This window comes from Triticum urartu, chromosome 7A (genome assembly GCF_056163025.1).
Source record: "Triticum urartu cultivar PI428250 chromosome 7A, HENAU_Tu73, whole genome shotgun sequence".
Lineage (NCBI taxonomy): Eukaryota > Viridiplantae > Streptophyta > Magnoliopsida > Poales > Poaceae > Triticum > Triticum urartu.
Genome location: NC_141879.1, coordinates 463,751,874 through 463,776,780, shown reverse-complemented (window position 1 = coordinate 463,776,780; position 24,907 = coordinate 463,751,874). Strand labels below are relative to the sequence as shown.

Sequence of the window (24,907 nt, the reverse complement as noted above, 5' to 3'; positions counted from 1 at the left end):
ATCATTGATTGCCTTTAAGAACTCATGCTCTTGCTCAAGGTTGAGCTTTTCAAAGCGTAATTTCTCATGAGTCTTTAAAAGTTCTCGATGATCTTCCAAGGTAGTTTCATGAGCTAACTTAAGAGTGTTTAGTTCTTTAGTCAGACGCTCAATCTCCTTCTTATCATCGTCATTCGTTTTATCTTGATTAGCATGATTAATAGTACGTTCATCATAGTTTTCATAACTAGAGTTGTCAACAAGTAAATCATCATCTCCTAGCAAATCATCTTCATCACAATTGAAATCAACATACTCGGGGTGTGATACCTTTGGGCCTTTAGCCATGAAGCATCTTCCAATTCCTTCATTTGGCGAGTCAAATATGTCGTAGGAGTTGGTTGACACAAGTGCTAGACCGGCAACACCTTCATCTTGAGTATATTCAGAGTCGGAGTGATAACTTCTCTTGGACTGATTGTCGGAGTCGGAGCCGGATACCCATTCACCAACATGAGCTTGATGTCTTCGTTTTGTGTAGCTCCTTGATGATTTGTCCTTCCTACCCAAATCCTTGATTCTCCGTGATGTTCTTCGTTCATAACGATCATCTCTACCCCTTCTCTCTCTAGGTGGTGATTCTTCTCTTCTACTTCTCCTTTTGGGTGGATCTTCTCTTCTTTTGTAGGGAGCCGTACACTCATTGGAGTAGTGTCCAGGTCTTCCACAATTGTAGCAATGTCATTCACGACTTGAAGATCTTTTGTCATTGTAGGACCTTGACTTGGAACTTCTCTCCTTGCTTCTACTCTTGTAGAACTTCTTGAAGTTCTTCACCATTAGGCTCAATTCTTCATTGAATGTTTGTTTCTCACTTGATGATGTGGGAGCATCACATGAGGCTTTGTAAGCACCACTTGACTTGTTGTGAAGCTCTTCCTTATCCTTGAGTGACATCTCATGAGCAACAATTCTTCCAATGACTTCCATTGGCTTGAGATCTTTGTAATTGGGCATCATTTGAATCAATGTACACACGGTATCATATTTTCCATCCAATGCTCTTAGGATCTTCTTGATGATGAATCTATTGGTCATCTCTTCACTTCCTAAGCTGGCAATCTCATTTGTGATGAGAGCAAGCCTAGAGTACATTTTAGCGACACCTTCACCATCCTTCATTTTGAACTTGTCAAGTTGACTTTGAAGCACATCCAATTTAGATTCCTTTACAGAGTCGGTACCTTCGTGCATATCAATCAAAGTATCCCAAATTTCCTTTGCATTCTCAAGACGGCTGATTTTGTTGAATTCTTCTGGGCACAATCCGTTGAAGAGGATATCGCAAGCTTGAGCATTGTATTGCAGCATCTTCAACTCTTCCGCGGTAGCTTGATGGTTTGGTTCTCTCCCAACAAAGAATTCACCTTGCAAGCCAATACACATAATATCCCAAACGACGGGGTTATGTCCAAGAATATGCATTTTCATCTTATGATTCCAACTAGCAAAATTAGTACCATCAAAGTAAGGACATCTACGGTGGTAATTTCCCTCACTAGACGCCATACTCTCCTAGGTTGTGAAACCAAGGCTATGATCACCAAACGCTATGGAAACCAAGCCAAATGGAGACCAAATCTATGATACCACTTGTAGGATTGAAAGTATGTCTAGAGGGGGGGTGATTAGACTACTTGACCAAATAAAAATCTAGCCTTTTCCCATTTTTAAGTCTTGGCAGATTTTAGCAACTTAGCACTAGTCAAGCAATCAACCTACACATGCAAGTCTAAGAGTATAGCAGCGGAATGTAAAACATTGCACATGAAGGTAAAGGGAGGAGTTTGGAGGGAGCAAACGCAATGTAGACATGAAGATGTTTGGCGTGGTTCCGATAGATGGTGCTATCGTACATCCATGTTGGTGGAGACTTCAACCCATGAAGGGTAACGGTTACAAGAGTCCACGGAGGGCTCCACCCACGAAGGGTCCACGAAGAAGAAACTTTGTCTATCCCACCATGGCCATCGCCCATGAAGGACTTGCCTCACTAGGGTAGATCTTCATGAAGTAGGCAATATCCTTGCCCGTACAAACTCCTTGGTTCAACTCCACAATCTTGTCGAAGGCTCCCAAGTGACACCTAACCAATCTAGGAGACACCACTCTCCAAAAGGTAATAGATGGTGTGTTGATGATGAACTCCTTGCTCTTGTGCTTCAAATGATAGTCTCCCCAACACTCAACTCTCTCTCACTAATTTGGATTTGGTGGAAAGAAGATTTGAGTGGAAAGCAACTTGGAGAAGGCTAGAGATCAAGATTCATATGGTTGGAATGGAATATCTTGGTATCAACACATGAGTAGGTGGTTCTCTCTCAGAAAATGAATGTTGGAAGTGTAGGAATGTTCTGATGTCTCTCTCCATGAATGAAGAGTGGGTGGAGGGGTATTTTGTAGCGACCAGACCTCAAACGGTCCAATCTCTGTGCTCTAGTGTCATCCCTGGATCAGTAATGCTGACACCGCACAGTACTTGAAGGATTTATAACAGAGTAGCAATCACACACTTATTACATCGAATGTCTCAAAAGAGAACTTATTACAATAAAATATGGCTTAAGGCCATCTAATAACGGTAACAGCGGAAGGCTTGGAAGATAAGTGAGTCCATCAACTCCAACGGCATCACTGAGTATAGAACCATGACCTAAAGGCACCTTACTCGTCGTCTGAAAAGTCTGCAACATGAACGTTGCAGCCCGAAAATGGGTCAGCACATGGAATATGCTGGCAAAGTAACACATAGAGAGTAATGAAAGAATAAGGCTATACTACATGCATATTTGGCTGGTGGAAAGCTCTATGGTTACAGTTTTGCGTACAGCCAATTTTCCCCTACTGCAAAGGAATAAATTTTATTTAACTATCATGGTAGTTGTTAAACATTGAGAGTGTAGACACCCTCTCAATCCCAATTAAGTATCATCATTAAAAACCCAACAATATTAATTAGAGTAACATGATGAGATTCACATGATAATCCAAGTACTAGATACTCAAGTTGTCCATAACCGGGGACACGGCTAACCATGATTAGTTTATACACTCTGCAGAGGTTTGCGCACTTTTCCCCACAAGACTCGATCTCCTCCGTTGAGATTCTTGCACTACATGGTGTTTGAGAAACGGATGACCGAGACATAGTCTTTCAGAAGCGCTAGCACCTTACGAATGGGTAGACCGTACCACCTACATCCCCTACATCTGCTAGTCTACCACTGTAAGAGTTCGCACGACTTAGTCAACTATGCTAGAGCCCATAGTAGCTTGTGGCTGCACACAAAAGTTTCTAGTATGAATAATCTCATGATCCCTTTGAGCTTGGGTCACGGTCCAAAAGAAAATAGGCAATCGTTGGAATACCCAGGTGCCTCAATCCACCCAGATGTGTGTTTAAGTTGCCACCTTAGATAAACCATTAATTTTTTAACAATCTCACATCTGTCATGGATACACTCACCCAATCCACGTCTACTAGCATAGCATAGCAATGTAAGCAAACGTAGAAGTAACTCCCAGGGTTTGATAATAAAACAGGTAATAGGTACTGTCGGTGTCAAAACCGGCGGATCTCGGGTAGGGGGTCCCTAACTGTGCGTCTAGGCCGGATGGTAACAGGAGGCAGGGGACACGATGTTTTACCCAGGTTCGGGCCCTCTTGATGGAGGTAAAACCCAACGTCCTGCTTGATTAATATTGATGATATGGGTAGTACAAGAGTAGATCTACCACGAGATCAAGGAGGCTAAACCCTAGAAGCTAGCCTATGGTATGATTGTTGTATATGGAGTTGATTGCCTACGGACTACAACCCTCCGGTTTATATAGACACCGGATAGGGTTAGGGTTACATAGAGTCGGTTACAATGGTAGGAGATCTTGAATATCCGCATCGCCAAACTTGCCTTCCACGCCAAGGAAAGTCCCATCCGGACACGGGACGAAGTCTTCAATCTTGTATCTTCATAGTCCAGGAGTCCGGCTGAAGGTATAGTCCGGCTACCCGAACACCCCCTAATCCAGGACTCCCTCAGTAGCCCCCGAACCAGGCTTCAATGACGACGAGTCCGGCGTGCAGATTGTTCGGCATTGCAAGGCGGGTTCTTCTCCAAATCCTGTGTACCTGTAGGAATAATGTCCAATTTTTGTAATGTAGCGCTCCTCGGCTCCCACGCCCAATAATGGCCATCTTCCACGTGTCAAACGAATGCGAAAAGCCAGGGCATTTTTACATCCACACCCCTAGCCGTATAAATGAGCCGCCTATTTAACGGGATGGGGATTTAGGTCCAAACCACATCTTCTCCTCTCCGCGAGTTATCATCAGAGCGCTTCCAGCAAAGGTCCATTCCAACATGACCAGCCGTCGCAGCTCCTCCCCTCGCCCCTCCGGTCCCAAACCCGGGGACTGGGAGAGTTGCACCATCCCGCATAGCGAGTTAGTGTCGCTTCAGGCCAAGGGATTTCTCCTCGGGCATACATGGTCCTGGTCCGAGCCGGTCTCGCCACCTACAATGGCGGAAAACAAGCGGAGAGCACCCCCAATCCTTCTAAAGGAGAGCGGGTGTGCCTCGTCCCCTATCTAATAAGGGGACTGGGGTTTCCAATTCATCCATTTCTCCGCGGGCTTCTGGAGTTCTACAGCCTCCAGCTGCACAATCTCACGCTCGCCTCTGTATTACATATTGCGGGTTTCGTCGCCCTTTGCGAGCTATTTTTAGGCGTTGAGGCTCATTTCGCGCTGTGGAAGAGGTTATTCTGCCTGGTGCCCTGTTCTCGAGAGGGGTCTATATACCAAGTGGGCGGAGCCGAAGTATGGCGCATCGCCGGGACCGGATACCTATCCGGAACCCCAAAGAAGGCGTCCGAGGACTGGCCTTCGGAATGGTTTTACATAGATGACGTCCCACTACCGGACCCTATCCGGGTCGGTCTCCCTGAGTTCAACAGTGCTCCATTGAAGAAACGCTTGAGCTGGCGTCCGTGGAGCTCTCAAAGAGAAAGCGACAGAGACGTCCTTTACCTGATGGGCCGGATAAGACTGTTGGCTCATTCCGGACTAACCATGATTGGAGTCATGGCCGCATGCATTATGCGGGGGGTGCAGCCACTTCAATATAGAGGCCACCCCATGTGGGATTTCAACGGGGAGGATGACACCACCCGTTACGGTCGTAAGGGGCCGGCCTCAGCTGCCGCTCTAGTAAAGATCTTATCCTCTTTGTACAAGGGAGAAAAGGAGGAATTCCTCCGCGTCAACCCGCAGGCCGGATTTACTATGTACGATCCTCCAAGTTGGGTAAGTGAACAACTGCGGTTGCCCGTTTGTTTTATACTCCCACGGTTAGATATGTAGTCTAACGACTTCAATGCAGGAACTGCGACAGGTGGTAAAGTATATAAACAGCCGCCCTCCACAGCTCGAGGACCCAGAATGGTCCCTCGATCCGGACTCCGAAGAGGATCTGGACATATCGGTGGAGCTTATCGACGGGGTGTTCCATCAACTAAGAAAGGACAATACCTTGGTAGCCATCACAGCTGATTACCCAGGGTTAATCCCGGCCTCCCAGGTGACAGAAACCGGAGTCTCATTCCCTTGAGAGAGATTCCACTCTCACGTATTCCGGTGTTTCTGACGACAACCGTGTTTTGCAGGGGAGATTTCCGAGGCAGGAGGCCGAACCTGCGGCAGCTAGCCAACGAGGGGCCGCAGGGCCCCGTGGGGCAAAAAGGAATGTAGTCTGGACTGAGATGCCGGCGCAAAGGTATAGCGCACCCTCTGTTTCCTTGGCGTTATTCTGTCAGGGCATATTAACCGTTCGTGCTATCTTCAGAACGAAGAGACCTCGCCGGACTACATCCGGAGAGGTTGCCAATAGCGCCACCACCAGCCAGGCTCCAACGTCTGGCCAGGAAGCGGAGGTGAGCACAAGGCGCGCACCGGACGCTCCTCCGACAGAGGATGCGGACAGGCTGTCTGCCACAAATTTTGAAGTGGAGAGTGCCATGAACCACAGGCATCGCCGGACAGTTCTACACGACGCTTGTTTCTCCCAAGAGGCCTTAGATGCCTTTAATTCGGGAGATGCGTACCTCCGTGCCGCTCAAAATGGTTTAGCCAGAGCCACGGAGCAGTATGTAAAAGACATACGGGTAAGAAAATTTTGGTCAAATATATATATATACCAGTAGCCCCCGAGACTTGAAATAGTTAGACCAACTGATTTAAGGATCATTTAATATGTAGGTTCTTACAGAGAAGAATACTGTACTGTCCCAGGAGCTGGAAAAGTGCAAGGCCCAACTAGAGGCCGCACTAGCCGCAGCAGGGGAGCCCAAAGAGACCCCCTCAGGTAAGATACACTTTGAAAGATTAGTATTGTGCGGTGTGGGTGCAAATCTGACAAATCATGTTGCAGATGGCGCCGGACTTGATCCGGAAAAGCAACAACTCTTACGCCGGCTAAAGGCCGGTGAGAGTACGTTGACAAAGGTGAGGCGAGAGAAGAATGATCTTCAGGATGCCAACACCAGGCTGGACGTCGAACTTAAAGATGTTCGTGGCCAGCTGTCGGACTCCACAAAGGAGAATCAGCGGCTTCGACGCGGCATATTTAGTAAGTGCTTGAACGAACTTTGAAAAAAGAGTTCGGCGAGGAAGTCGACTAATAGAGTAATGTCTGTAGGTATGCTCACAGGTCGTCCTGCAGAGGAGATGCCCGGTTCTACGGGTGACCTTCTTCCCGAACTCATGCAACTGCACGAGCGAATTCGGCAGGCAATGCGAGGCGTTGCCCAAGCTTTATGGTCTGCCCACTCCATGCCCGAGGGCCTTGGAGAGCTTGCGGAGAGGCTGAAGAGAGCTCGGCGGTGCTTCCGGTTGTGGAAGATATCGACCTGCCGACAAGGCGCTAGGGAGGCCTGGGCCATGGTGAAGACTTACGAAGTCTGACCCAAACCACATGGCCGAGGTCGGACCAGTGGGGCCTGACGGGAAGGAGATCCCTGTAAGCTTAGTATACGGCCAAGTAGAGTTAGCCGCGAAGTATTCCCAGTAGGACTGTAAATTAGACAGCCTGTTAGATGGTATAGAAGAGGAATACAATCAGTCAGAATGACTATGTAATTTTGAATTGACATGTGTAATGCCTTCTAGCCGGATTGTAGATCGTTTGTCGTTGCCGACCTTTTCGCTTCAACCTCGGGACCTGACGGTCCGGAGTGTGTCCGAATACCATAGCGGTTATATAAGAACCGGGGTATGCGTGGAGACCAGGCGTAGGGGTCATTAGTGCTTTATCAAACAAGTGCCCAACTAGTTATGTTATATTACATGGTTAGTAAGAAACATCTTCCAGAGAGAATAGTTCCGTTAAGGGTTTCTTTCGCTGGGAGGCATGCCCTAAAGTGCATGTCCGGACTGCGTGAAAAGACGCAGAAAAAGCATCTGGGGCGCATAAAATGAGTAAAAAGATCATCTTTTATTTCACCGACCGAATATTCCCTTAAGAACGCTAGCTTTCGGCTTCACCCAGTCTAAGGTACACATCCGGCTGACCCGGCAGTAACAATCGCAGAGGTGCTCCCTTTACCGCCTAGCCGAACAATCGGGAACGTAGGGGTAAGCACAGGAGCCAAGCAACCCAGCTTGGCCAAAACTTAAGTCATATCGATGCATATAATGGTGAAGAAAAAGGTACATGCGGAAGTTTGACGCATGTGTTGGGCGTGAAGCCCGTATAAATAAGCTTCTGTTAAAGAAGCCCCCAGGTTTAATGAGCGCGAGTGGCGCGTCACTAGATGAGCCTTTAAGGGCTATAAAAGAAAAGAGGGGAAGGAGAGAAATGTAAGACAAAAAATGCAAAAAATGGACAGAGGAAGGAGACGAACACAGAGTCCGGCGCTAGGCATAGAATCTTCGGAGACGGGTGGTGTTCCACAGGTTCGGCTCGAGTTGGTTATCCGACGCATCTCGCAGGCGGTACGCCCCACCAGTCAGGACTTGGTCGATTATGAATGGACCTTCCCACTTGGGCTTGAGTTTGTCCTTTTTCTTATCCGGCAAGCGTAGAACTAGTTTGCCAACATTGTAATTTTTGGCCCGTACTTCTCTGCTTTGATATCTTCGGGCCTGTTGTTGATAAAATGCGGAACGGGCTTTTGCCACGTCACGCTCCTCCTCCAAGGCGTACAAGTTGTCCTGCCGATCGAGCTCGGCTTCTCTTTCTTCGTACATGCGCACTCTAGGTGAGTCATGAATTATGTCGCAGGGCAGAACTGCCTCTGCGCCGTACACCATAAAAAATGGTGTGTATCCGGTGGTGCGATTTGGCGTGGTCCGCAGCCCCCATAGCACGGAGTCGAGCTCCTCTACCCAGTGCGTGTTAGATTCCTTGAGGGACCGCACCAGTCTGGGTTTAATGCCGCTCATGATAAGACCATTTGCGCGTTCGACCTGGCCGTTGGTTTGTGGGTGATAGACGGAAGCATAATCGAGCTTGATGCCCATGTTTTTGCACCAGAGTTTTACCTCATCGGTGGTAAAGTTTGTACCGTTATCGGTTATGATGCTATGGGGGACGCCATAACGGTGTACAACCCCGGATATGAAGTCTATCACAGGTCCGGATTCGGCCGTTTTAACAGGCTTGGCTTCTATCCATTTGGTGAACTTATCCACCATGGCCAGTAAGTATTTTTTCCTATCGGTCCCACCTTTAAGGGGTCCGACCATGTCAAGCCCCCAGACCGCAAAAGGCCAGGTGATGGGTATAGCTTGGAGTGCGGTGGGTGGCATATGGCTTTGGTTGGCAAAAAGTTGGCAACCAGCGCATCGTTGGACTAGGTCCTGAGCGTCTGCCCGGGCCGTCGGCCAATAAAAGCCTGTACGGAAAGCCTTGCTAACAAGGGACCGAGCAGCGGCGTGGTGACCACCGAGTCTGGCATGAATTTCAGCCAGAAGGTTCTGCCCTTCCTCTTCGGAGATGCACCTTTGAAGGACTCCGGCAGTGCTTTTCTTATAAAGTTCTCCCTCATGGACTCTATAGGCTTTAGATCGCCGCACTATGCAGCGGGCCTCGTTTTGGTCCTCCGGGAGTTCCTGCCTAGTAAGGTAGGCTAGGAATGGTTCTGTCCACGGGGCGATAACCGCCATTATTACGTGGGCTGAAGGTGTAATTTCATTGGCAGAGCCTCCAATTGTGTCAGATTGTTCGGCGTCGAGTGGTGCGGCTGGGTCCGGGCTGTTATTTGCGGGTTCCCCCTCCCATGCTACGGATGGCTTGAACAATCTTTCCAAAAAGATGTTGGGGGGGGGGACTGCATCGCGTTTTGCTCCGATGCGTGCCAAGACGTCCGCTGCTTGATTGTTTTCTCGGGCTATATGGTGAAACTCCAGCCCTTCGAACCGAGCTGACATTTTTAGGACGGCGTTGCGGTAAGCTGCCATTTTTGGGTCCTTGGCGTCGAAGTCTCCATTTATTTGGGATATCGCGAGGTTTGAATCCCCGCGTACCTCTAGGCGCTGGATACCCATGGATACTGCTATCCGGAGACCATGTAGGAGGGCCTCATATTCAGCTGCATTGTTGGAATCCGTGTACATGATATGGAGCACATATTGGATTGTGTCTCCTGTGGGGGACGTCAGGACGACGCCAGCCCCCAGTCCGGCCAACATTTTGGAGCCGTCGAAATGCATAATCCAGTTTGAATATGTGCCGTACTCTTTAGGGAGCTCGGCCTTCGTCCATTCTACGACGAAGTCGGTCAAAACTTGCGATTTAATAGCTCGCCGTGGCTTATAGATTATATCGAACGGGAGAAGCTCGAGGGCCCATTTTGCAATCCGGCCCGTTGCATCACGGTTGTTGATAATATCGTTTAGTGGCACTTCCGAGGCTACTGTTATGGAACACTCTTGAAAGTAGTGTCATAGCTTCCGGGATGCCATGAATACCGCGTATGCAATCTTTTGATAATGCGGGTACCGTGATTTGCATGGAGTGAGGACAGTGGACACGTAGTAGACCGGCCTTTGAAGGGGGAATTTGTGTCCGTCCGTTTCCCGCTCGACAACGAGCACTGCGCTGACAACTTGGTGTGTTGCTGCAATGTACAATAACATTGGTTCGCCGGTGATTGGCGCGGCCAGGACTGGGTTTGTTGCCAATATGGCTTTTATTTCATCAAGTCCGACCGTGGCGGCATCCGTCCACTCGAAGTGTTCGGTGCACCGAAAGAGGCGATAAAGGGGTAGTGCCTTTTCTCCCAAGCGGGAGATGAGGCGGCTTAAAGCCGCCACGCACCCGGTTAATTTTTGTATTTGTTTAAGGTCCTTTGGGACATCCAATTGTGACAAAGCTCGGATCTTGGCTGGGTTTGCTTCAATTCCTCTACCGGATACAATGAAGCCCAAGAGCTTTCCGGCTGGAACGCCGAAGACGCATTTTTCTGGGTTGAGCTTGATGTCATATTGTCGGAGGTTATCGAATGTAAGACTCAAGTCGTTTACTAGGGATTCAACATGTCTTGATTTGACAACCACATCATCCACATACGCCTCCACTGTTTTGCCGATCTGGTTTGCCAGACATGTCTGAATCATGCGCTGATATGTTGCGCCGGCATTTTTTAGCCCGAAGGGCATTGTGTTGAAGCAGAATGGGCCGTATGGTGTGATGAATGCTGTTGCAGCTTGGTCTGATTCTGCCATCTTGATTTGATGGTAACCGGAGTATGCGTCGAGGAAACACAACGAATCGTGTCCTGCGGTGGCATCGATAATTTGATCGATGCGGGGGAGGGGGAAGGGATCCTTTGGGCAAGCCTTGTTAAGGTCTTTAAAGTCGACACACAGGCACCAGGATTTGTCCTTCTTTGGTACCATCACCAGGTTTGCTAGCCAGTCGGATGTTTTATGTCTCTGATGAATCCGGCCTCCAATAGCTTGGCTAGCTCCTCTCCCATAGCCTGTCTCTTGGGTTCGGAAAAACGCCGAAGGGCTTGTTTGACATGTTTAAATCCTTTTAGGATATTTAAGCTATGTTCGGCCAGCCTGCGTGGGATCCCTGGCATGTCTGAAGGGTGCCAGGCGAAGATGTCCCAGTTCTCTTGTAGGAACTCTCGTAGTGCGGCGTCTGCATCAGGGTTCAGTCGTGCCCCGATTGAAGCTGTTTTATTGGGGTCCGTTGGATGGACCTGGAATTTGACTATTTTGTCGGCTGGCTTGAAGGATGTGGATTTGGATCTCTTATTGAGTATCACATCATCCCTGTTAACCGTGGAGCGCAGCGCAGTCAGTTCCTCGGCCACTAAGGCTTCGGATAGCGCCTCAAGGGCTAACGTGGCCGTCTTGTTTTCGGCGCAGAGTGCTATGTCCGGATCACTAGCTAGAGTGATAATTCCATTCGGCCCGGGCATCTTAAGCTTCATGTACCCGTAATGGGGTATTGCTTGGAAGATTGTGAATGCTTCCCGCCCTAGTAAAGCGTGATATCTGCTCTTAAATGGGGCCACTTGAAACGTGACTTCTTCGGACCTGTAATTATCCGGCGTGCCGAACACCACATCTAGTGTGATTTTTCCTGTGCAGCGCGCTTCCCGACTGGGGATTATTCCTCTAAAGGTTGTGCTGCTTCGCTCGATGTGGTTCCAGTCTATTTCCATTTTTTGAAGGGTTTCCTCATAAATGAGGTTCAGTCCGCTGCCTCCATCCATGAGCACCTTGGTGAGGCGAAAGCCGTCCACTATGGGACTGAGGACCAATGCGGCTGGTGCTCAGGCTGTTCGGAATCTAGGTTCATCACTTGCATTGAAGTTAATAACAGTGTCGCTCCATGGATTTATTGTTGCAACTTGATAGACTTCGGCGAGGCTGCGGAGTGTTCTTTTTCGCATATTGTTTGATGCGAAAGTCTCGAAGACTGTGAGAACGATACTGGTGTCCTCGGGCTGGCTTTCTGCGGCCTCCAGAATTAAGAGGTCCTCGCCAATTTTGGCCACCTGCCGGAGTACCCAACATGCTCTAAGGCTGTGAGTTGGTGTGGCGTCCTCTGTACTGTGAATTCTACAGGGTCCATCAAGCCACCTTTCCAGTACGGTTCCATGCCCTGTAGAGGGTTTTGGCTTTTTGGTGTTTATCCCGGGTGTCCTATGATGATGCACCCTCTTAGTTCGGACGGGATTACTATTCAAGGCCGGATTATCCCAAAATTTTATTTTGGTTTTCCAGGCACTTTCCATCGCACAATATTTTTGTACTATGGACGCCAAGTCAGCGAAGCGTGTAATATCACGACGACTTACGGCGTTAAGGATTCCCTCGTCCGTGCAATTACTATAGAAAATTGAGATTGCGTCTCCCTCGCGGCAATCCTTTATCCTGTTCATAACCAGGAGGAATCTGGCCCAGTAATGATGTACTGTTTCCTCGGGCCTCTGCCTGATTTGGGAGAGATCGCTTATGATTGGGTGGGCGGGTGTCGTTGAATCTGAAACCTCACCCAATCCAAGATTCGGAGGCCGAAGAGTTTCCGAACTCTGAAGTTCGGATTCTTGGATGTTGTCCAGTGAATCTGGCCCGTTGCCTGATCCTAAGCTCAGGTCTTGAGTTATATCTCCCCCTCCGCGGGTATCCGGCTTGGAGGGGTCGGGAATTCAGACGTAGCTACTCCTTAAAATAGATGAAGGGTCGCCGCACAGCGTCTCTACCACGGCAACGTGGTGGGTGACTTGGGGAGAGTTAATTTCTCTTAGATCGGGTTTAAGCCCAACCTGGTCGTAATCCGTAGCGACCCCCAGGGCGGCGATGCGATCCAAGAGCTCGTTTACGGAAGAAAGCTCCATTGGATCTAGCTGCTCGACGGGCTCCGAGCTGACGTGTAGGTTGCTTTTGATGACCCGAGAGGTCACCGTCGGCGCAACAGCCGAACAGGCGGTCATGAAGAAACCACCTAGCCGGAGGGTTTGGCCGACAGCCAAGGCTCCCTTAGCAACGGCGCCATCTTTAAAGACGGGAGGAGGCATCCTTCCTGATTGTGACGGCACAGAGGAACTCTCAATGAAAGCACCAATGTCGGTGTCAAAACCGGCGGATCTCGGGTAGGGGGTCCCAAACTGTGCGTCTAGGCCGGATGGTAACAGGAGGCAGGGAACACGATGTTTTACCCAGGTTCGGGCCCTCTTGATGGAGGTAAAACCCTACGTCCTGCTTGATTAATATTGATGATATGGGTAGTACAAGAGTAGATCTACCACGAGATCAAGGAGGCTAAACCCTAGAAGCTAGCCTATGGTATGATTGTTGTATATGGAGTTGATTGCCTACGGACTACAACCCTCCGGTTTATATAGACACCGGATAGGGTTAGGGTTACATAGAGTCAGTTACAATGGTAGGAGATCTTGAATATCCGCATCGCCAAACTTGCCTTCCACGCCAAGGAAAGTTCCATCTGGACACGGGACGAAGTCTTCAATCTTGTATCTTCATAGTCCAGGGGTCCGGCTGAAGGTATAGTCCGGCTACCCGAACACCCCCTAATCCAGGACTCCCTCAGGTACTACCCATCTACTCCCCAAAACCCACAATTTAATTAGATCCTAATCATGCAATGTGTGAGGATTGATCTAATGCAATAAAAACTGGGTAGTAGGAGGTATGATCAAAGTGTTACTTGCCTTGCTGATGATCCGCGAAACCTAGCGATTCGAAGTAGCAAGCGGCGCACTCCGGGTACTCTATCACAAACAAACAAGCATACAATAAGTACTCATCTAATGCATAGGTAAAACTCAAATAAGAGATCTAACCAAAAAGTTCAACTTAAGAACTCCAGTTGGCAAAAAGAATCAAAACGAACGAAGCAACGAAAGAAAAAGGGCAAAAGAAACAAGCTTCGTTTACTATTCTGGATCTAGGTCAAATTTTATAGAGGCAAAAACTTGTTTGAGTTTGTTAAATGGAAAGAGGGTTTCGAGATGAAACTCCAGGCGCTTGAATCGCCTGATTCCGATAAACAAGCGAAAAGTTATACTAGATCAAAAATCGGATCAGAAATCACGATCAGAAACAATCGCGGAATAATCCGAGAAAAAGAAAAACGATGAGCAGATTAACGAACGAACGTTCGTTATCTGGATCTAAACAAAGAACGCGTTCATTAAAACGAACGAACGAGCGAACACTCATTAATTAAACTAAACCGAAAAAAAACCGATCTAACTAAAAAAACGGAAACTAAAAAAACCAAACAAAAACCGGCAAGACCCAACGGTTTTCTAAAAAAACCGGCGGCGGCGGTCAACCTCGGCGGGCGGCGGCGGCTGGGGCGCTATGGCTAGGGTTAGGGTTTGCGGGGCGGCGGCATGGGTTAATCGGGCCCCGGGGTGGTGCTATATAAAGCGCTCGACCGGTAGGAGTCCGGGCTGAAACCGGCTCTAAGTCGGTTCACACTTTTTTTTTAATAATTTTCGCGCAGAAAAACAAACAAAAGAAATACTAATCGGACTCCAAAAATTCCGAAATAAATTTTCCCCGGCTTCTAAAATCAAGACGCACATGATGAACATTTATTTGTGCCCTAAATGCAATTTTGAAAAACGCGCATTTTTCCTAAATTCAAATAAAATGGCAAATAAATCCAAAATAAAATCTTATTTGATTTTATTATTAAATCCTCAATATTTATTTATTTTGGGAAAGTCATTTTATTCCCTCTCTCATATTTTTGTAATAGAAATAACTGAAGATAAAATAAATAAAATCAAATGATCCTATTTTTCCAAATTTGGGAAAACTCAAATATGAAAATAACGAAATCCCCAACTCTCTCCGAGGGTCCTTGAGTTGCGTGAAATTTCTAGGATCAACCAAAATGCAATAAAACATGATATGCAAAGATGATCTAATGTATAACATTCCAAATTGAAAAGAGGTAATATCAGTGCAAGTCATAGAACTTGTGCTGGATGTGCAGTTTGGTTCTAAAACTTGCAAAATACGGAACTTTGGTCACTTAACTTGTCTCAATGTGCAAATACGGTGCTTTCTACCATTTCAGGATGTACGGCCTGCACACGTGGCGTGCCAGCACGGCGTAGGCCCGCTTGTCAATGACCGAAAGCATTTTTTTTCAGATAACTCCCTTTCATTTTATTTATTTACACACAAAATTCCTCAAATAAAATTTAAAACTGCAACAATAGGGATTTGATCCCACAATCTGCAGCCCAGTTACTCACATACATTACCACCAGACAAAGCAGGCTAGACACTTAGTATTTACAAAAACAACTATATATCCTATACATATGGACTGTACAAATTATACTAAATTTTAAATCTAGACGGAAGACGCGAGCACCATGGTTCGAACCTGTTACCTTCTGAATGAAGGTCGCGTGTGAGTGGGATAACCTATCACACTTCATGTTTTAAATGGACAAACAACATTTATGCTGTCAGACCTCGCAAATTTTATATTTATGTTGTCAGTTCTTATGTCATGTCTATCCAAAACTAAATTATGTTTTTTCTAAATTTTTTATGGAATAGTGAAACTTTTCATCGTGATGTAGCTTAAGATTATTTACTATATTTAGGTTGAGCTGGCAGTATCCCTAGTAGATAATAAAAGGGTGGCTAAGACTACAAATTTGCACACAGTACCTAACTTTTAAATATAGCTTTCCCACAAAAGAAAATTTATATATAGCTGGCTGGACTTGGGGCTCATAAACTTGAAACTATACAACACAAAACACTTTTATCTATATTTATCTCTAAGAAACAAAAATCAAATCTGTCTTCAGCTAATTGTGAACAATGTAAAATGCAAAGGCAACATAAAGAAAAAACAAAATACATGAGAATATAAATTGTTAATTTTTTTAAAAAAAATATATGCTGTTTTCTTACATAAGTAAAAGAAAAAAAATTAGACAACAAAGATTTGGGTCCCTTTATAGTAACAAGTGTCATCATGGTCAGATGGTTAGCCCATGCACATGCAGCCAGCCACCTGCAGGACACAAAGGTTTGAACCATGGGGCTCACAATCTTTCGTTCAGATTTAGATATTATTCTGTATGGTCTTCAAAGGACATATCATGTATAGTTGTGAAAGTTTAACAAGAGTCATTATTGATCTGGTGGCTAAACATGCTAGTTGTTTAGTAGGGGATCATTCCTTTGATCCACACTGCGGTGTCTTTTTTTCATTTTATTTAACTGATTTTGTACGTGAGTAAATAAAATGTAAGGGAGTTATCTGGAAAAAAATGCTTCCAGCCGCCACTGACAGGTGGGCCTACGCCATGCTGGTAGGCCACATGTACAGGCCATACGTCCAGATACGAGAGGAAGCACCGTATTTGAATGTGCGAACAAGTTATATGATCGCAATTCCGTATTTTGCAAGTTTTAGAACCAAACTGCACATCAAACGCAAGTTGTATGACTCCCAGTGATATTGACTCAATTGAAAATTTAGGATGTTACAAACCTACCCCCTTAAGATGAATCTCGCCCTCGAGATTCGGGTTGGCTAGAAAATAGGTGAGGGTGGTCCTTCAGCAGATCTTCCTCTCGCTCCCAGGTGGCTTCATCCTCGGTGTGGTGGCTCCACTGAACTTTGCAAAACTTGATAACCTTGCTGCGGGTGACTCGGCTGGCATACTCAAGAATCTTGACTGGTTTCTCCTCATAAGTCAAATCACTGTCCAACTAAATCGCTTCCAGCGGCATTGTATCTCTCAGCGGTATATCAGCCATCTCTGCGTGGCACTTTTTCAACTGGGAAATGTGGAATACATCATGAACTCCTGACAATCCTTCGGGCAATTCCAACTTGTAGGCTACTTCTTCCCATACGTTCCAAAACCTTGTATGGTCCTACAAAACGTGGCGCTAACTTTCCCTTAACTCCAAAGTGCTTAACTCCTCGAAGTGGAGATACTCGAAGATAAACTCGGTCTTCGACTTCGTAAACTGTCTCCTTGCGTTTCGGATCTGCGTAGCTCTTCTGCCTGGATCGGGCTACCTTGAGCCTATCGCGAATCAATTTCACCTTCTGTTCAGACTCCTTAATCAAATCTGGTCCAAACAATTGACGGTCTCCAACTTCATCCCACGACAATGGGGTCCTGCACCTCCTTCTGTACAAGGCTTCGAAAGGGGTCATCTTCAAACTTGATTGATAACTATTGTTGTAAGAGAACTCCGCATATGGCAAATTGTCGTCCCAACTAGATCCGTAATCTAGCGCACAAGCTCTCAGCATATCCTCCAAAATCTGATTGACTCTCTCGGTCTGGCCATCTGTCTACGAATGAAAAGTTGTACTGAACTCTAGCCTGGTACCCAAAGTTTCGTGCAACTGATTCCAGAACTTTGAGGTAAATTGGGTTCCTCTATCTGATACAATGCTCCTCGAAACTCCGTGCAGACATACGATCCTGGTCATGTATATCTTTGCCAACTTAGCACTGGTGTAGGTAGTCTTCACTGGGATGAAATGAGCTACCTTTGTCAAACGATCGACTACAACCCAAATCGAGTCATAGCCTGAACGAGTTTGGGGCAAACCCGTAATAAAATCCATGCCTAGCTTATCCCACTTCCATTCGGTTATTGGCAATGGTTGTAGCAATCCCGCTGGCTTTTGATGCTCTGCCTTTACTCTCTGACATACATCACAAACTGCTACATACTCCGCAATATCCTTCTTCATTCCGGTCCACCAGAAAGTATCCTTCAAATCCAAATACATCTTGGTATTTTCTGAATGAATCTAATATGGTGAATCATGGGCCTCCTGCAGAATTAACTTCCTGATCTCCGGGTCATTGGGCACATAAACACGGTCTTCAAACCATAAGGTATCATGCTCATCCTCACGAAATCCTTTAAATTTTCCTTTGCTCATTTTTTCCTTAATAGAAGCAATCCCCTTGTCAGTCTTCTGGGCTTCTCTAATCTTATCCATCAAAGTAGATTGAATCTTTAATGCTGCTACATAGCCTCTCGGAACTATCTCCAAACATAGCTCTCGAAGATTTTCGGCTAAATCCCTTGGTAAATCTCCCGTCATTAAGGTGTTGACATGACTTTTACGACTCAACGCATCGGCTACTACGTTAGCCTTTCCGAAATGATAATGCAATCTCATATCATAATCCTTGATGAGCTCCAACCATCTCCTTTGCCTGAGATTCAACTCCTTCTGTGTGAAGATGTACTCCAAACTCTTATGATCCGTGTACACCTCACAATGGTTTCCAATGAGAAAATGTCTCCAAGTTTTCAATGCATGCACTACGGCTGCTAACTCCAAATCATGCATGGCATAATTCAACTCATGAGGCTTAAGCTGTCGTGAGGCATATGAAACAACTCTTTCTTCCTGCATAAGTACTGCTCCATGTCCTCGACATGAAGCGTCGCAATACACTTCATAATTTTTGTTCTGATCCGGCAAAATCAACACAGGTGATGTAACCAAACGTTTCTTCAACTCCTGGAAACTGGCCTCACATTCCTCAGTCCATTTAAACTTGGTATCCTTCTTCAACAACTCCGTCATAGGCTTCGCAATCTTCGAGAAATTTTCAATGAATCTACGGTAGTATCCTGCGAGTCCAAGAAAACTCCGGATCTCTCCAACTGTTGTTGGTGCTTCCCAATTTGTCACAATGTCAACCTTGGTGGGATCTACTGCTATACCTTCTCCGGATATAAAGTGTCCGAGGAATCCAACTTCCTTCAACCAAAATTCACATTTGCCAAACTTGGCATATAATTGATGTTCTCCGAGCTTCTCAAGTACCAAATGCAAATGCTCCTTATGCTCCTCTTCATTCTTCGAGTAAACTAGGATATCATCAATGAACACGGCGAACTTATCCAAAAACTCCATAAACACTATGTTCATCATGTTCATAAAATATGCCGGTGCGTTAGTCAGGCCAAATGACATAACGGTATACTCGTACAGCCCATACCTGGTGGTGAAAGTTGTCTTAGGTATATCCTGTTCTCGGATCTTCAACTGATGGTATCCTAATCGCAGATCGATCTAGGAAAATACCTTAACTTCTTGCAATCGATCGAACAGATCATTGATCATCGGTAGTGGGTACTTGTTCTTGATGGTTACTTCATTCAATTCTCGATAATCAACAACCATTCTTAAAGATCCATCCTTTTTCTCCACTAGAAGTACTGGCGATCCTCAAGGTGAAGAACTTGGGCGAATATATCCTTTATCCAATAACTCTTTAATCTACTTCTTAATCTCCTTCAAATCCTTTGCGGGCATCCTATATGGTCTCTTAGATATTGGCCCTGTGCCTGGCAAAAGCTCAATCAAAAACTCAATATCTCTATCCGGTGGCATGCCTGGCAACTCCTCTGGAAATACGTCAGGGAAATCCTTCACCACTGGTACTTCCTCCTGCACAACTCCTGTTAGGGAATTTACTTGAGTCCTCTTTGGCACATGTCGGGATACATACTTGATCCTTCTTCCTTCTGACGTTGTAAGTAAAATTGACTTACTGGCGCATTCAATGTTCCCTTCATACCTCGATAACCAATCCATGCCTAATATCACATCCAATCCTTGAGATTTCAATACTATTAGGTCCGAAGGAAATACATAGTTACCAATCCTTAATGGTAACCGATCACACCATAGACTAGCCATATATTCTGCTTCAGGTGAGGTTACTAACATGGGTGACCTAAGGGCTTGGGTTCACAGTTTATACTTATCCACAAATCCCCTTGAGATGTATGAATGTGATGCACCAGTATCAAAAAGGATGATTGAAGTAAAAGACTTAATCAAAAACTTACCTATTACTGCATCCGGTTGCTCTTCAACCTCCTCCACGTTTACGTGGTTCACCTGTCCCCTATTGAAAGGGTTCGGCTTCTTCCCAGAGTTTCCATTGCCATTTTCATTCTGGGATTCAGGACATTCATTTGCATAATGTCTGATCTTCTGGCACATAAAGCAAGTGACTTGGCTTAGGTCTCTCTTGGCTGGGGTTGATGGGTTGGTACGGTTCTGGTCGTTGCTTCCTCCATTCACATTACCATTCTTGGGGCCATTATGATTGTGCGAGCTACCTCCTCCATGGGTATGCTGAAAATGTCCTCCCGGTCTAGGGGTAAAACGTGGCTTCTACTGATCTCCGGGATTGTACTTACCTTGTCCATACTTCCTCTTGCGGTTCTCGATTTGCTGCTGCTTCTCTTCAATCATAAGAGCACGATCTACCAACTCCTGGTAGTTGTTGAAGCTTGCTACCATCAACTGCATGCTCAACTTATCATTCAGTCCTTCCAGAAACATCGCATGCTTAGCTGCATCCGTAGCAACGTCATCTGGGGCATAACGTGCTAGCTTAATAAAGTCCTCCACATACTGCCCAACTGTCCGTCCTCCTTGGCGCAAGTTGCGAAACTCATGCTTCTTCATTGTGACGCCCCCGATTCAATCGTACACTAATCATACACGCAAACATGTACGATCAAGATCGGGGACTCACGGGAAGACATCACAACACAACTCTACAAATAAAATAAGTCATACAAGCATCATATTACAAGCCAGGAAACTCGAGGGCTCGAATACAAGTGCTCGATCATAGACGAGTCAGCGGAAGCAACAATATCTGAGTATAGAGATAAGTTAAACAAGTTTGCCTTAAGAAGGCTAGCACAAACTGGGATACAGATCGAAAGAGGCGCAGGCCTCCTGCCTAGGATCCTCCTAAACTACTCCTGGTCGTCGTCAGCGGGCTGCACGTAGTAGTAGGCACCTCCCGAGTAGTAGTAGTCGTCATCGACAGTGGCGTCTGGCTCCTGGGCTCCATCGTCTGGTCGCAGCAATCGAGTATACAAAAGGGGAAAAGAGGGAGCAAAGCAACCGTGAGTACTCATCCAAAGTACTCGCAAGCAAGGAGCTACACTACATATGTATGCATTGGTATCGAAAGGATTAATGGTATCATATGTGGACTGAACTGCAGAATGCCGGAATAAGAGGTGGGTAGCTAGTCCTATCGAAGACTACGCTTCTGGTAACCTCCATCTTACAGTAGAAGAAGAGAGTAGATGGTAAGTTCACCCAGTATTATCGCATAGCATAATCCTAACCGATGATCCTCCCTGCGTCGCACTGTTAGAGAGCGATCACCGGTTGTATCTGGCACTTGGAATGGTGTGTTTTATTAAGTATCCGGTTCTAGTTGTCATAAGGTCAAGGTACAACTCTGGATCATCCTTTTACCGAGGGACATGGCTATTCGAATAGATCAACTTCCCTGCAGGGATGCACCACATTTCCCAACACGCTCGATCCCCTTTGTCCGGACACACTTTCCTGGGTCATGCCCGGCCTCGGAAGATCAACACATCGCAGCCCTACCTAGGCACATCAGAGAGGTCAGCATGCCGGTCTAAATCCTATGGCGCAAGGGTCTGGAACCATCGCCCATGACACACCTGCACGTTGCGAGGGCGGCCGGAAGCAGACCTAGCTTAGCAGGCGTTCCAGTCCAATCTGGCACGCGCCGCTCAGTCGCTGACGTCACGAAGGCTTCGGCTGATACCACGACGTCGAGTGTCCATAACTGTCCCCGCGTAGATGGTTAGTGCGTATAGGCCAGTGGCCAGACTCAGATCAAATACCAAGATCTCGTTAAACGTGTTATCTTGAAATAACCGCGAACGTCGACCACGACTAGGCCCACCTCTCTCCTAGGTGGTCTCAACCTGCCCTGTCGCTTTGCCACAAAAATCCACAAAGAGGGCCGTTCGGACAAAGGTCCTTTCAGCCCCCAATCCATGAATCACTCGCGGGTGCTCCACGAGCCGACCCGACTTTAGTCACCACATGTATCATGTATAAAGTATATAGTGTATACCCGTGATCACCTCCCGAGTAATCACGGCCCGATAGTATATCATGGAAGACGGACAAGAATGTAGGGCCACTGATGATAAACTAGCATCCTATACTAAGCATTAGGATTGCAGGTAAAGGTAACAACAGTAGTAGCAAGGACAGGCTATGCATCAGGATAGGATTAACGGAAAGCAGTAACATGCTACACTACTCTAATGCAAGCAGTATAGAGGAAAGTAGGCAATATCTGGTGATCAAGGGGGGGGGGCTTGCCTGGTTGCTCTGGCAAGAGAGAGGGATCATCAACACTGTAGTCATACTGGGTAGCAGCGGCGTCGGTCTCGGTGTCTAGCGAGAGAAGAGGGGGAAGAAACAATAAATATCAGAGCAATCAAATGTAACACAAAGCAAGATGCGTCAATACGTTGTGCTAGGGGTGACCTAACGTAGGGATAGGCGACACCGGCGAAGGGGGGGACATCCGGAAAAGTATTCCCGGTGTTTCGGGTTTTCGGGCAGATGAACCGAAGGGGGAAAATTGTGTGTTCACTATGCTAGGGATGTGTGACGGACGAACGGACTGCGTATTCGGATTCTTCTCGTCGTTCTGAGCAACTTTCATATAAAAAAACTTTTTCATCCGAGTTACAGATTATTTTCTACAGTTTTTCAAAGATTTAAACAATATTTTGAAAATCCCTGAAATTTTGCTAAGTCTGAGAATTCGTCAGTTTTAACATCACTTAGCTATTTTCAAAATGATACAACTATGGATCTGTACATCCTATGATTTGGTGACTTATATCAATTTTGACCAGTTTTCTGTGATCTACATGCTAGTACCAATTTCATCCATGATAGAAATCAATAGCTTGATCACCAACAGCTCTAAAGTAGCTATGAATATAAAGCAGTTTTCGGCTTTTCTGTTAACAGAACATTGAACTTTGTGATTTTCGTAGGATTTAAACCATGCATCAAAAGGATTTGGTCCAGTGGAACAAAATGAAGTTTGTCAAGTATACTTTCTACTGATATTTTCCATAGCCTTGTTAAGAGTTGTTTAACCGTAGTTTAGGGGCTGTCTAAATGGTTACTCATAGTATAATTTGAAAAGCTAGCTAGCGCTACAGTGCACATACCAAACACATAGCACACACACACTCGCACGGGAGCTCAGCCATGGCTGGTGTGTACGCACGGTCACTGAGGCCACGGCGGACGAAGCTAGCAGCAGAAGGCATGGGAGCGGGCGTGGCTCGGCGTGCATGTGCGGCGTAGCACGCTTAGGCGGGCGCGGGCAGGGATGGTCGCAACAGCAGCAGGCAACGACGACAGTACAAGCGGCGGCAGTGAGCAAAGTAGCAGCAGAGGAGCAGGCAGCAGCGACTGCAGTTGTGCACGAGCAGCGGCGACAAGGAAAGAAGCGGCAGCAGTGCGGCAAGCAGCAACAGCAGCGCAACTAGCAGCGGCCCTGCAGCAGTAGCAAGAGAATCAGCAGAGCAGGGGAGCGAGCAGCGGCCGGTGCCGGCGAGGCCAGGCGCATCTACGGGCCGCGGGAGCTCGGTTCTCACTGGAAGAAGCGCCACAGGGCACGGTTCGAAGTGCGCGTGGGTGCATTCAAACGCCGGTGCTCGCGCGCGATCAACGGAGCGAACCGCATCGGCGGAGGTGATCTACAATGGCGACGGCGTCGAGCAGAGGCGGCTGCCGGAGCTCGGACTCGGTGGGTTCGCGGCCACGGCCTTGCGTGTGACGAGTTGACGGGCTGGACGGCTTCTACGTGATGCCATGAGCATGATGGCGTGCTCGGCTGGTCCAGGAACGGACGACAGCAGCGTTGACAAGCTTGGCAGCGGCGGCGAGAGCAATGACAATGGCGGCAGCAGCTACGAGCATGAATATGGAGGGTAAGGAGAGTGGTTTCGAGCGGGATCTCACCGTGGAGCACAAGAAAGGCTCGTCGGGGGATAGTAGCTGCAGACGGCGCCGGAATCGACGAGGTTCGCCGACGAGGCAGAGGAAGAAGACGGCGTCGCGGGCGACGCTGCAGTGGCTCCAGGCTCGGTCCGGTGGGCGTAGACGATGTAGACAAGCATGGTGGGGTCGTGGACGGACTAGCTGGGCTCGGGGGCGACGGGGAGCGTGAGGGCGACGGCGGCCATGGCGGTGCGGCTCGGGTGCGCTCAGGGGAGAAGGAAGCGGCGAGGTGGACCTGAGGGGAGAGGGAGAGGGAGAGGAGTATGGAGGGGAACCCGAGGTGGCGCGGCGTGGCGATCTTATCCACCCACCGACGACAACGAGGTGGTCGGGGTCGACCCGGCTCAGCGCACGCGCTGTTCGGTCGGCCGAACAGTGTGCGTGGGGAAGGCAACAGAGGAAGTGGGGTTGGGCCGGCCGGGCCAGGTGAGCCGGTGGGGCGTTTCTTCTTTTTCCTTTTTTGTTTTAGTCTTTCTTTTTATTTGTTTTCTATTTTTTGTTTTCTACTATAGTTTCATTTATTACAGCTTTATAAAATACCAATTCAGCACCTAAATTAGTATCATTAATATAGGCCACTGCCAAACCTGGTTTGGACCCAAAATAAGTTAGTTTAATATTTTATAATTTAATAAGCAATTAAATTGTTATTTCTTCCACTGTTTTTATTTAGTTTAGGGAATTTAAACATTTTGAAAAAGGTTGGCTCCAACACCAAAATTAGTTGGGGGTTATTTTCCACATGATGGACATTTTAGTTTTCATGTTTGGGAAGTTTAGAATTTCACTTGTTATTTGAATTTTGAATTTGGATGGGACTTGATTCACCGCGAGATTAACAACAGTAACCGTGGTGACGTGGCATCATTAGCAGATGGTTACTGTAGCTTAACTATCCGGGCGTCACAATTCTCCTCCACTACAAGAAATCTCGTCCCGAGATTTAGGAGGTAGAGTTAATG

At 46.9% G+C, this 24,907-nt stretch overlaps 1 long non-coding RNA gene across 2 annotated transcripts; it reads right to left on the bottom strand.

Moving 5' to 3' along the window:
* Positions 1-2,515: 2,515 nt before the first annotated feature.
* Positions 2,516-24,056, bottom strand: LOC147959960 (uncharacterized). Of its 2 annotated transcripts, XR_015611009.1 has the most exons (4): positions 23,907-24,056; positions 22,239-22,313; positions 13,729-13,788; positions 2,516-2,723 (listed from the first exon to the last, which is right to left on the bottom strand). It is a non-coding gene; the product is annotated as an uncharacterized LOC147959960 (long non-coding RNA). The 2 variants fall into 2 exon arrangements; XR_015611008.1 differs by lacking the exons at positions 2,516-2,723; positions 13,729-13,788 and adding an exon at positions 20,626-20,934.
* Positions 24,057-24,907: the final 851 nt, after the last annotated feature.